The 12919-nt window shown below is 45.3% G+C and overlaps 1 protein-coding gene across 1 annotated transcript in view; it reads right to left on the bottom strand.

Moving 5' to 3' along the window:
* Positions 1-12919, bottom strand: part of JPH2 (junctophilin 2) — a 74494-nt gene that overhangs the window by 47819 nt on the left and 13756 nt on the right. The window lies entirely within an intron of this gene.

The raw sequence follows: 12919 nt of genomic DNA, 5'->3' as shown, positions 1-12919 counted from the left end.
TTCGACTATATAAGATCATGAGGTGGGGGCAGGTGGCTCACGCCTGTAATCCCAGCACTTTGGGAGGCGGAGGCGGGTGGATCGCTTGAGCTCAGGAGTTCAAGACCAACCTGGGCAGCATGATGAAACCTCTCTCTACAAAAAAAATTAGCCAGATGTGGTGGCATGCACCTGTGGTCCCAGCTACTAGAGAGGCTGAGGTGGAAGGATCACCTGAGCCCGGGATGTCGAGGCTGCAGTGAGCCATGATTGTGCCACTGCACTCCAGCCTGGGCTACAGACTGAGACCCTGTCACACATACACACACAAATCATGAGTGTGCAGGGCAGTGTGTGCACAGTGGGGTCAGTGCCTGAGATCTCACGGAGTTGACATTATGGATGTGTATGAGGTTCTGAGTGTGCAAGGCTATCAGAGTGCCAAAGAACAAAGTAATATGTAGCACTCCAGGCTAAGTGTGTGAGGTGATGGGCATCAGTGAAACCGAGACACTGAGACCATATGAAACCATATGGAGGAAGGCTAGTGGTGTGTACAAGGTGTCGGCAACTTAGGCCCTGCATGTACACAAGTCCGTGAGCTCCTGGGATTGAGATACCTTATGTTAGTAGCCATCCAAGTCTTATGTGTGTGGAGAGGCAGCAAAGAGTAGTGGTTCAGAGCACAAACTCCAGAGCCAGGCTCCCTGGATCTAGATCCTGCCTCTGCCCTTACTAGCTGTGTGACTTTGGGCAACTGACTTAACCTCCCTGTACCTTAGCTTCCTTATCTGCCAGAGGTAATAACTGCCTCTTACCTCCTAGGGTTTTTTTGAGGTTTAAATGGGTTAATGTCTCTGGAAAACTCTGAGAGCAAAGATATATGTGTGATAATGTGATTCTACAAAGTTGTGCTCACGTGTGAGGTCACCTGAGTTGTATGATAAGCTGATACACAGCTGCCAAAATAAGTTCATCTTTCACCCCCATCCTGACATGTGGTTCTCCCCAGGGCTCATCCAAAAACCTTCTCCTATTCTCTCTAGATGATTGCACATCTAGTGTTTTTAAACTGCCATTTATGTCCTGCTGACTGCCCCCAAATATATCCCCAACCCCTTCCTCTCCCCTCGGTAGCTCCAGATGTCACCTTGGAAATTTGTGTTCCCTTAGATGGTACACAGCCACCTCCAGCTCACATCTCTCCTCACTCACCCCACACACACCTGGGCCGCAGTCCTGGTCTTTCTCTCCCACAGCAGTGCTGCTGAAAGGCAGCTCTCTGCCTGCATCTTTGTACCTCCAGCATGTAGAACAGTACCTGATACATAATGTTCACTGCACCGAAGGCAGAAATTCTGAGGCTTCCTTGTTTTAAATACAAGCTGATACATTCTCCCTGGTTAACAAAAACCAAAAGATCTTCCTCCTAATAAATGTCCAGGAGCAAGATGGCTGAGTAGACAACCAAGGAAGGGACTCCTAAACTCACCCCAGCAGACCTGCTGTTGCACTGCTCTTCCCTCTTCCTGGAACTCTTTTCCTCCAGATGTCCTTCAAGTCTTTGCTCAGTGAGACCTACTCTGACCCCCTGTGATGGTTAATACTGAGTATTAACTTGATTGGGTTGAAGGATGCAAAGTATTGATCCTGGGTGTATCTGTGAGGGTGTTGCCAAAGGAGGCTGGGGAAGGTGGACCCACCCTTAATCTGGGTGGGCACCTTCTAACCAGCTGCCAGCAAATATAAAGCAGGCAGAAAAATGTGAAAAGGCTAGACTGGCTTAGCCTCCCAGCCTACATCTTCCTTCCATGCTGGATGCTTCCTGCCCTCGAACATCGGACTCCAAGGTCTTTAGCTTTGGGACTCGGACTGGCTTCCTTTCTCCTCAGCTTGTGGACAGCCCATTGTGGGACCTTGTGATCCTGTGAGTTAATAAATTTCCATATATATATATATATATCCTATTAGATCTGTCCCTCTAGAGTACCCTGACGAATACACCACCCTATTTAAAATTGCAACCTGCTCATTTCACATTGCGTGCCTTTATTCAAAACATCTCATATACCCCACAAATATTTAATATATACATCTATTATGAACCCACAAAATTGTTTCCAAAATTGCAATCTGCCCGCACCCCCATCACCCTGCTCACTTATCTACTTTTCCTTATTTTTCCCATAGCACATATCACTTTCTAACATACCATGTGACTTCTTTATTACATTAATTGCTTTTCTCCCTCTGCTAAAACGGAAGCTCCATGAGGGCAGGGATCTTTTCTATTTTGTTCTTGGATGGATTCCAGAACCTGGAACAGTGCCTGGTACACAAAGGTGCTCTGTTAATATCTGCAGAATGGCTGACTGACTAAACCTGTTCAAAAATTCCGTCTCATTGGGTGACCTTGGCAATTCCTTTTCTTAATGCCTCCAATGTCTGCCTATCAATGATGTGTTGGGTGAAGAGCTATCCAAGGCTTGACCTAACTCTGAGATACTGAACTTCTAGGAATTGGTGCACTGCGACTCTGGAGGCAAAGGAAGGCACATCTAGATGCTTCCATACTGCCTGGTCCCTCCCAGCACATTGAGCTCAGGATCCCACTTCTACCCCACCCTGTGCCTTCTGCATGAAGAGCCCCCATTAAGAATCAAGAACCCCCATTAAGGATCATGTACAATGCCAGGGGCTCACTAAACCTCTCAACAGTCCTGTGAGGTGGGTCCCATGATAATGCTCATTTCCAGGAGGATGCTGGTGATCTGAGACATTAAGCAATTTGACCAAGGAAATGGGATCCAAGCCTAAGTCTGTATGATGCCAGAGTGTATGCTGCGAGCCCATGGCTTTTAATCCTGGTGTGCATTAGAAGCACCAGTGAAACTTTAAAAGAAAACAACTGATCCTTGGGCTTCACCACCATCAATTCCAGTTTATTCTGTTGGAGAAGGTCCCTAGTGCTTCCAGCCCCTCTGGACAGCAAGAAAGAATAGCCAGGAGTGAGAGACACCTGGGCTCTGTTCCCTTCAATGACCAGCCTCAAAAAACCAAGGATCATGGAATATCAGCAATAAAAGGGCTAAAGAGAAATGGAGAGAGACAGAAATGGAGAGGAAAGCATTGGGCATGATCTCATAGAGGAATATGCAAATATGACCTCTATTTCATAGGTAGATTGATGTTCAGAGAAGTTATGTGACTTGCCCAACGTCACACAGTGAGAAAGGAGCAGAACTGGGATTTGAACTAAGGTCCAACTTAAGCTAAGGAAGCAGGAAATGGGATTGTGTGGCAGGCGCAATGAACAGAGAAATGAGAATGGGGTATAGTAGATAAAAAAAGGAAAGTTGGATAGGTAGGAAACCAAATAGGTCACATTTCCCAAGCTCATTCACGTGTGATCCCATTGGATGGAGGCTGAGGATAGAATGGAATGTGGAGTCAACCTGGCTTCAAATATCATCTAAGCTGGGGAACCTTGGGCAACTTCCTTCTTTTGATTCTCAGTTTTTTTATCTGGAAAATGGAAAAGTAATACCACTTTCCAGGGGTCTTCTGAGGATTAAAAATGAGACAACAAAAAACGGAAACAACTCAAATGTCAATCAGCTGGTATATGGATAAACTAACACAATGAAGTGCTAGTCAGCAAGAAAAGAGAGCAGCCTGCTGTTACATACATGGGTGTATGTAACACCCATGAATGGGTCTCCAAAATATGCTAAGTGAACAAAGGTAGAGATGAAAGCTGTGTGACTCCAGTTACATGAAACCCTCAAAAAAAAACAAACCTATAGTGCCAGAAAGTGGATCTGTGGTTGCCAGGGGCTGGGTGTGGAAGGAATCGAATGCAACAGGGCGCAGGGAAGCTTTCTGAGTTGATGGAAATGTTCTGCACCTTTTTTTTTTTTTTGGAGGTTGGGGGACAGAGTTTTGCTCTTGTCACTCAGGCTGGAGTGCAATGGTGCGATCTTGGCTCACTGCAACATCTGCCTCCTGGGTTCAAGCGATTCTTCTGCCTCAGTGTCCCGAGTAGCTGGGATTGCAGGTGTGTGCCACCACCCCCAGCTAATTTTTGCATTTTTAGTAGAGATGGAGTTTCATCATGTTGGCCAGGCTGGTCTCGAACTCCTCACCTCAGGTGATCCACCCACCTCGGCCTCCCAAAGTGTTGGGATTGCAGGTGTGAGCTACTGCGCCCAGCCAAATGTTCTGCATTTTGATTGTGCTGATGGTTTACACAAGTGTGTACATCTGTCACACCTGTACATTTCAAATGCATTTTATCCTGTGGAAATTACACCTTGATAAAGTTGATTTTGTAATGTAAATAAATAAGTTGTAAAGAAGCTTTTCAGAAAAAAAAAAAAAAAAAAAACCAGCATAGCATTCTGCAAATATCTGTCAGGAAAGTCGTCAGCTCTACTTTCCAAATGAATCCAGAATCCAGCTGCTTCTCACCACCTCCACTTCGACTAGATGGTGGTCTGTGCCACCGTTCTTTCTCACCTGCATTTTCATGGTCACTGCCACACTGGTGTCCTGATTCCACCCTTGCCCCTCTATCCATCCCTAACACAGCAATCAGAGAGATTTTGTTCACATGTATTAAGTCAGATCACGACACTGCACTGACCCTTCTCATTCAGAAGAAAAGCTGAAGTCCTTCGGGACCCACAGGCCCTACCTGACTTCATCCCCATTCACTCCTCTGTGCTCCTCTCCCCACATCCTCCCCTTTCCCTCACTCCACTCTAGCCACAAAGACTGCTTTGCTGCCACACAGGAGCCATGGAACCACCTCAGGGCCTTGGTATTGCTGTTCCCTCTACCTGTAATGCCCTTCCTCCAGATACCTACATGGTTCACCCTCTTGCCATCTTCAAGCCTTTACTCAAATGTCATCTTCTCAGCGAAGCCACCCGTGACCACCCTATTTAAGATTCAACCCCTGCCCAAGGCCTTCTATCTCCCTTCCTTGCTTTATTTTTCCTAGAGCATATCTAATGCAACATACATTTTGCTTTTTTTTGTGTTATTGACCATCCCCTTCACTGGCACGCAAGCTCCTTAAAGGCAAGGATTCTTTTCTTTTTTTGTTCACTGTGGTATCCTCAGTGCCTCGAACTGTGCCAAATAGGTACTCAGTAAATATATGTCGGATGAATGAATGCATGAATGAACAGCAGGCATTCCATAACTGTTTATTCTCTTCTTTCTGTTTTGTCCATCTGCAAACAGCTCTGTGGAAATAACAGCTCTGGGGACGTATTTTATGGTTCCTGTTTTACAGATGAGAAAAAACTAAGGTCCATCAAGGACAAAGGACTCATCCAAGATGACACAGCTAATAAATATGCCAGAGCCAAACTCACATCTGTGTCTGGTTATGCTCCTCTACTTCTCAGAAGAAATTTAAAAAAATGAAAGGGAAAAATGAACAGGCAGAGAGCAGAGAAGATGGTAAACTGGGAGAAAGAGACAAGACATCTAATCTTTGGGTTGGACAACTTGATGAAATTAAATCAAGCAACCTACCTTTAGCTTCAGTTTGGCATGAGATGGGCTGACGTAGTCCCTTTAAGCCCAAGAAAAACTGAGATTGCAACAGGAGAGCAGCTCTTGGCCACCAGTTGGGAAGGAAACAGTCAGGCTATATTAGGAAACTTACAAGCAAGTGGCAAGAGGCACAGACACCCAGGGGAGGCTGGGAGTGACAGGGCCCTGGGAAGGGGAAAAACCAACTCCTGAGGCCATCCCCACTCCAACTCCCTCCAAGACAGGACAGTTCTCCCTGGGGACAGGAAGAATGCATCCGCAGAAGGAGAGAGGGAGGCCCCTGCCCATGGCCATCTGGCTGAGAGGGGCCGTCTACAGAAGGAAGGGCCTCCTCCTTTGGACTGCCTCCTCACTGAGCTTTGTAAACCCTGCAGGGCTTCCCACTGTCCCAACAGAAAGGACTGAGATCCCCAACAGCCTACGAAACCTGGCAGGGGCCGCCCCTGCCACCTCCCCTGCCTCAGCTGGGACTGCTCACCACTCACACTCTCCTTCCCACCTTGGGGCCTTTGCACAAGCTTTCCCCATTTCTTCACATGCTCTTCTCTTCCCTCTTCCCCTGGCCAACTTCTATTGACAGTTCAAGCTTTGGCTTAAACGTGACTTCATCCAGGAAGATTTCTTGAGCCCCATTCCCTGAGTGCTGCCGGAAACAGCCACACATTATCATGTCATCCACTTTTCTTAGCACTTTTCACAGGTGCCATTGAATAATTATCATGACCATTTGTTCACCGTAAGCCTTCCCTGCTTGTTTTTGGCTTCCAAGAGGGAGGAAGCTTTGTCTACCTTATTCTTGCAAAGATCCTGGCATCTAGCACAGTTCCTAGGCCCAAGGAAATCCTTGGTAAGCATCCGATGAATTTTCAGCTCTTTTCTTGAATGACACTCTTATGTCCTTTGAGAGGCAGGAAACCCATCTTTTTTCCCTCATGACTCGGCATGCAGTAGGTGCTCAGTAGTGGACAGCAGTGGCTGCCAAGGGTGTTCAGGTCCAGATTCAGCAGTTCAAGCCCTGGGAGTTATTGGTGTATGTGTAAAATGCTAGTGAAGGTCATAACCATGGCAAAAATATGGTCCTGTCCCCCCGATAGGACTCCTGAAATTAATAAAACCTAAATATAGCCTTCTCCTTGCAGTTGCTCTTCTGGTGAGTACAGAATAACAGGGATTTAAATCTAAACTCTGATGTTGAATAGTTCTAAGACATGCATAAACTATTTAAGCCTGTGGAGCCTCAGTTTGTCCTTCCGTAAAATGGAAATCATGATACCTACTTCATCTGGTTGTTCATACAACCCTTTGCATTTGACAAGCTAGATGAAGACCATGCATTCTTCTAGCTAGGTGCTGGGATACAGCCGTGAACTAAGTGGACATGATTGCTGCCAGCAAGGGGCTTAGAGTCTTGTGCCAGGGATAGACTAAATTTAATTAACCAAAAACAGAAATAAATGCAGCCATGGCAGGAGTCCAGATGAGAGGTGATGCCCCAGGTCTTGAGTGGCAGGGAGTGGGGAGGGTGGGTTGAAGATTAAATAAACTGTGTGTGAGGCAGCTAGCTCAGTGCCTAGGATATAGTAAGTGTTCAATAAACCCTAGATTTTTGACAGGTCAGAGTCTTTGCCCAGAAAGGATTAACTGGAAAGATGAAAAGGAGCCACAGAAGACAGAGAGAGCTCAGGAAGAAAATAAGACCAGCTCCAATTTTCTGCCCGGGTCCAGTTGTTTGTAAGAAAGCGCGTTTGTGCTCTGGAATACTCAGGTTTTGAATATTCAGAATTTTTAAAAATTCACACAAAAAGAATGGAAAATATCTCATTAATGATTATATATTGTTTATACACAAAAAAGATAATATTGTGGATAGTGAGTTAAATAAAACGTATTATTAAAATTAATTTCACCTTTTTAAATACGGCTACTAAAAATTTTTAAATTACATACATAGTTCATATTATACTTCCGTTAGAAAGTGCTGGTTTAAGTCATTTGGAGTTAGGGTTTTCCATGACCTGCAGACAAAAGAGTATCTTAATGGAAACAGGTAACATCATTTTGATTTTATCTGTATCCTAAATATAATACAGGTATTATATTATATACCTGTATATATATATATATATATATATTTTACTGTTGGAAAAGCCGAAACTAAGAATTTCAATGACTTGCTCATGATGACACAATGTGGCAGTTGTTGGCAATCACAGCCAAGCGTCCTGACTAGCACTTTCACCTCTAAGAATATGAGAACTTCCCTTACAAGTTAAAAGTTCCAAAATTCTCACCCAAATCTCAGCTCTGAAGAAAGCATGACCATTTCAGAAATGCAAGTGCTATGGTTCAGATGTTTGTCCCCTCCAAACTTCATGTTGACATGTTATCCTCAGTGTTGGAGGTGGGGACTAATGGGAGGTGTTTGGGTCATGGGGGCAGATCCCTCATGAATAGATTAATGCCCTCCCTTGGGGGTGAGTGAGTTTCTGCTCTGTTAATTCCCACAAGAGCTGGTTGTTACAAAGAGCCTGGCACCTTTCACTCTCACTGTTGCTTCCACTCTTGCCATGTGATCTCTGCACACACCGGCTCCCCTTCACCTTCTGCCATGAGTGGAAGCAGCCTGAGGCCCTCATCAGAGGTAGATGCCCCACCTTGAACTTTCCAGCCACCAGAATCGTTAGCCAAACAAACCTTTTTTCTTTGTAAATTACCTGGCCTTGGGTATTTTTTTTTTTTTTGAGGTAGAGTCTTGCTCTGTTGCCCAGGCTGGAGTGCAGTAATGTGATCTTGCCTCACTGCAACCACCGCCTCCTAGGTTCAAGCAATTCTCCTGCCTCAGCCTTCCAAGTAGCTGGGACTACAGGTTCCTGCCACCAGGCCCAGCTAATTTTTTGTAGTTTTAGTAGAGACGGGATTTTTCCCTGTATTGGCCAGGCTGATCTCGAACTCCTGACCTCATGATCCACCTGCCTTGGCCTCCCAAAGTGCTGGGATTACAGGCATGAGCCACCACGCCTGGCCCTTAGGTATTCTTTTATAGCAACACAAAATTGACTAAGACACCAAGGAAGAGCTGGGAGATCCAGAATCCAGTTTGAGACATCAAAGAGACATATGGGCCAGACCAGGATTCTGCCTCCAAATACAGAATGGACACTGAGAACACCACCCATCTGGACAGCGACACCTTCCTATTTCTAGGAAACTATCTGAGGTTGGAAGATCAGTGTGCCTGGGTGCTACGGTTGGAATGTTTGTCCCCCTAAAAAAACTCATATTGAAACTTAATCCCCAATGTGGCAGTATTGAGAGGTGGTGCCTTTAAGAGGTGATTAATCCACTCATGGATTCATGGTTTCATTGGTTATGGGAGTGGGGCTGGTGGCTTTATAAGAAGAGGAAGAAAGATCTGAGCTAGCACACTTGGCCCCCTCATCACATGACACCCTGTGCCACCTTGGGACTCTGCAGAGAGTCTCCACCAGTAAGAATGCCGCTCCTGGATATGACCCCTTGACCTTGGACTGCCTAGCCTCCAGAACTCTAGGAAATACATTTTGTTTCTTATAAACTACACAGTTTCAGGTATTCTGTTATAAGTAACAGAAAGCAGACTAACAAACTGGAGAACTGAACAGAGATGGAGAGAAAAGAACGAGGACTAGCTCCTTTCTAGGAGTCCCCATTGCCTATAGAAGTCCTTACCTGATAGTCCAGTTCCTTCGTGACCTGGTTCCAAGTCACTTTCTCAGCCTTGTCTTCTCAAATCCTTCATAGCCCAGTTTCAAACCACCTCCTTCAGGGTACCACCTCCCTTCCACCAAACTCTCATTGCCCAAGACATTTATCACTTCTTACTTCCCACGGCAGCTCTCTTGTCTTTCTCTTGCCTGTTTTGTCTACCAGCCATCCCTGATCCTTCTCCAAGTCCTCTCACATAGTACCAGATGTTGACACAAGATCTTTGGGTGGCCCACGAAGTGTCATCAACAAATTTCAGACAGTGTTTAAGATGGAGCATGGCAGATATAGGGGGAGCATCAGGGAGTCCAGGGGTTAGTGGCTCTTTTCCAAGCATACCAAGATCAGACCAGGTGAACCAGAAATGCTCACTGTGGTCAGCACACATGCCCATGCCACAAACACCACACAGATGCTCCTGATTATAAGGGACTCATCCCAGCTTGGCTCTAACCCACCTTGATAAAGACTATGGACCCAGCATCCCAGAGAAAGTAAGTAAGAGCTAAGACATCTTTGGAGGTAGCAAAGAATAATGGAAATCACATGCTCTACAGATAGACCTGACTCTGAATTTCTCCTTAATTTTGCTTAATATATCGTTAAAATGAATAGATAAGAAAGTATCCTAACAGATACAGGTATCATCATTTCGATGTTACAATTGGAAAAACTGAAACTAAGACTTTAAATGACTTTCTCATGATGACGCACTGCGATACTCCTTAATTCTCTTGGTCTCTACCCTATCTGTCTAGTCCAAGCCACATCCTTTTCTCCCTTGATCATGACAGTAGTATCCTCCCTGCCCCCGACTTCAGTTGACCCTCTGCTGCTGCCACTCGTCTTCTTCGTAAGATACAACTCTCAGCAGGTTACTCTCCCTCTTAAAACCCTGCAGTAACTTCCCAGTGCCTTGAGGATTGTTTCGGGTCAGGATCCCTAGGGAACAGATTCTGAAGCTGAGATGATGTGTGGGAGATTTAGTGGGGAGTGCTCTCAGGAAGAGCACGTGTAAGGAAGGAATCAGGATTTGGCAGTGGAAGGAGCTGAACATCTGCAACAGAATCTTCAACTGATCCCAGGGGGATTTAAGTTGGTATAGCCCTTCAGCGTTGCCCAAAATCCAAGCAAGGGGGCCAGGTCATTACAGTCATTGGATGTGAATGAGGCAGCTCCCTTTGTTGGAGAGAAATACCCAGCTAGGATCTGTCAGCTGCTAACACTCCTGGCAGCTCAGGGAATGTGTCCTTGGTCTTAAGGAGTGTCTGAAGGGGTAGCCTAGAATCTATTAGAAGGATGAAGTTCAAGTTCCTCACTGTGACCCACAAAACCCTCATGATCTGGGCTTTGCCAATCTCTCCAGCCTCATCCACCCCACTCTCCCTCTGAGTCTGTGCTCCAGCCTTTTCTGGAACACAGCATGCTCAGGTCCCACCTCCAAGCCTTTGCATTTGCTGTCCCTTCTGCCTGCCTGTGTGGCCTTCCCTGTCACCCAGTTTAGCCCTATTCATCCTGCAGATCTCTGCTCAAACATCACTTCCTCAAGGAAGCCTTCTCTGATTATCAGACCAGACCAGGTTTCCCTGTTATCAGTTCATAAACTCTTCTGTTTTCCCTTCAAAATATGTATCACATTTTGTATTTAAGTAACTGTTAGATGCCGGTCCCTGCTGTTAGGATACATGCACTTGGGGGCAGGGACAGGTCTGCCTTGCCCACCACAGCATCCCCAGCACTCCATGCACGAACTAACACATGGAAGACATTCAGCAGATACTGTCAAATGCATTAACAGGCACAGGCTTTGAATAAGGTCTCTTTGAGTCTGTCTCCTCTCAGTAAAGTGAGCATAGCAAGTTTCCTTTGCAAGGTTGCTGTATTACATGGTTTATCTAGCAAAGATCTCAGGCTCTCAACAAAGGTTGGCTCCCTTCACTTCATGGGAAAAGACTGTAGGGTGACCAGTCATCCCAGTTTGCCTATGTCTGAGAGATTTCCTGGGATGTGGAAATTTCAATGCTAACACCGGGCAGTTTCAGGCAAATTGAGATGGCTGCTCACCCTAAATTGGGGTGAGAAGGAAAAAGGGGCATTTCATAGTAGTACAATAGTCAGGATATAGTAGCAAACCAGCTCTTTAGGAAAAACAAACCAACCAACTTCAGTTTGTATTATTAGTCAGTTTCCACTGTGTAAATATCCCCACCATGACTGCAAAGTTCCTGAGCTCTCATGAGCCAGTAGGAGCTGGCTCTAGTAACCTGTATGTGTGTATATATAAATATTTTTTGTTTTGTTTCCTTTTGTTTTGAGACAGAGTCTCGCTCTGTAATCCAAGCTGGAGTGCAGTGGCACAATCACAGCTCACTGCAGCCTCAACCTCCTGGGCTAAAGTGATCCTCCCACCTCAGCCTCCCAAGTAACTGGGACCACAGGTGCGTGCCATCACGCCTGGCTAATTTTATTTTTTGTAGAGATGTGGTCTCACTATGTTGCCCAGGCTGCTCTTGAACTCCTGGACTCAAGCAATCCTCCTGCCTCAACCTCCCAAAGTGCTGCAATCACAGGCAGGAGCCACCAAGCCCGGCTCAATAACTCATATTTAATATGAGCTCTCAGGTTTCTATTGCAAATGTGCCACACAGCCATAGACAACCTCAACTCTGGTGTAAGTGAGAATATTTCAATCCTGAGAAGGTCACAGCTGGAGTGGAGCTTGGAGATTAAAACCGCTTTTATAAAAATTATGACAGTGAAAAAAATCTGACATAAAAATATTTAACAGCAAAAAAAATCGATATAACTGATTCCATCTTACTTCTAACCTCACAAGCTAACTATCTTCGTTCATGCCTGGACATAGACCAAACTAACTACTCAAAAATTGAGTTAATAGTTTAAGACAAAAATAGTTAACAGTCTTTTCCTGAAACTAACCCCCTCTTTACTCAGAGACCAAAACCGCCTTTATAAAATTATGACTCCAGAGAAATATAGCCAGAGGTTACAGAACTTGTAACCTCCCCAGTGACTCCTATAGATAACATCACTACTGTCAAAACCTAAAATTGGCCTTTAAAATATTTTTTGAACTTTTACATTCTGACGATTCTACCCAGACCTGTGACTCATAACAAAAAACTAATTCAACCAGTCCTATAACCCCCACCCCGAAACTGCCTCAGTACAAAAAAGCCAGCTTCGACTTCCTATAATTTCATCCCCAATCCAACCAATCAACATTTCCCTCTCCCTAGCCCCCTGCCCGCCAAACTATCCTTAAAAAACGCTACCTTCCAAACTTTCAGAGACATAAATTTAAATAATAAACCCCCATCTTCCCACTTGACTAGCCCTACATTTATTAAACTCTTCCTGTACTATAATACCATTGTCCTAATAAGTTAATTTTATCCATACAACAGACAAACAAAGGCCGGGCACTGTGGCTCACACCTGTAATCCTAGCACTTTGGGAGGCCAAGGTGGGTGGGTCACGAGGTCAGGAGTTCAAGACCACCCTGGCCAACATGGCAAAATCCCGTCTCTACTAAAAACACAAAAATTAGCCTGGCGTGCTTGCGCATGCCTGTAATCCCAGCTACTCAGGAGACTGAGGCAGAGA

This window comes from Nomascus leucogenys, chromosome 13, assembly GCF_006542625.1.
Source record: "Nomascus leucogenys isolate Asia chromosome 13, Asia_NLE_v1, whole genome shotgun sequence".
Lineage (NCBI taxonomy): Eukaryota > Metazoa > Chordata > Mammalia > Primates > Hylobatidae > Nomascus > Nomascus leucogenys.
This window is presented reverse-complemented; position numbering and strand designations above follow the sequence as displayed.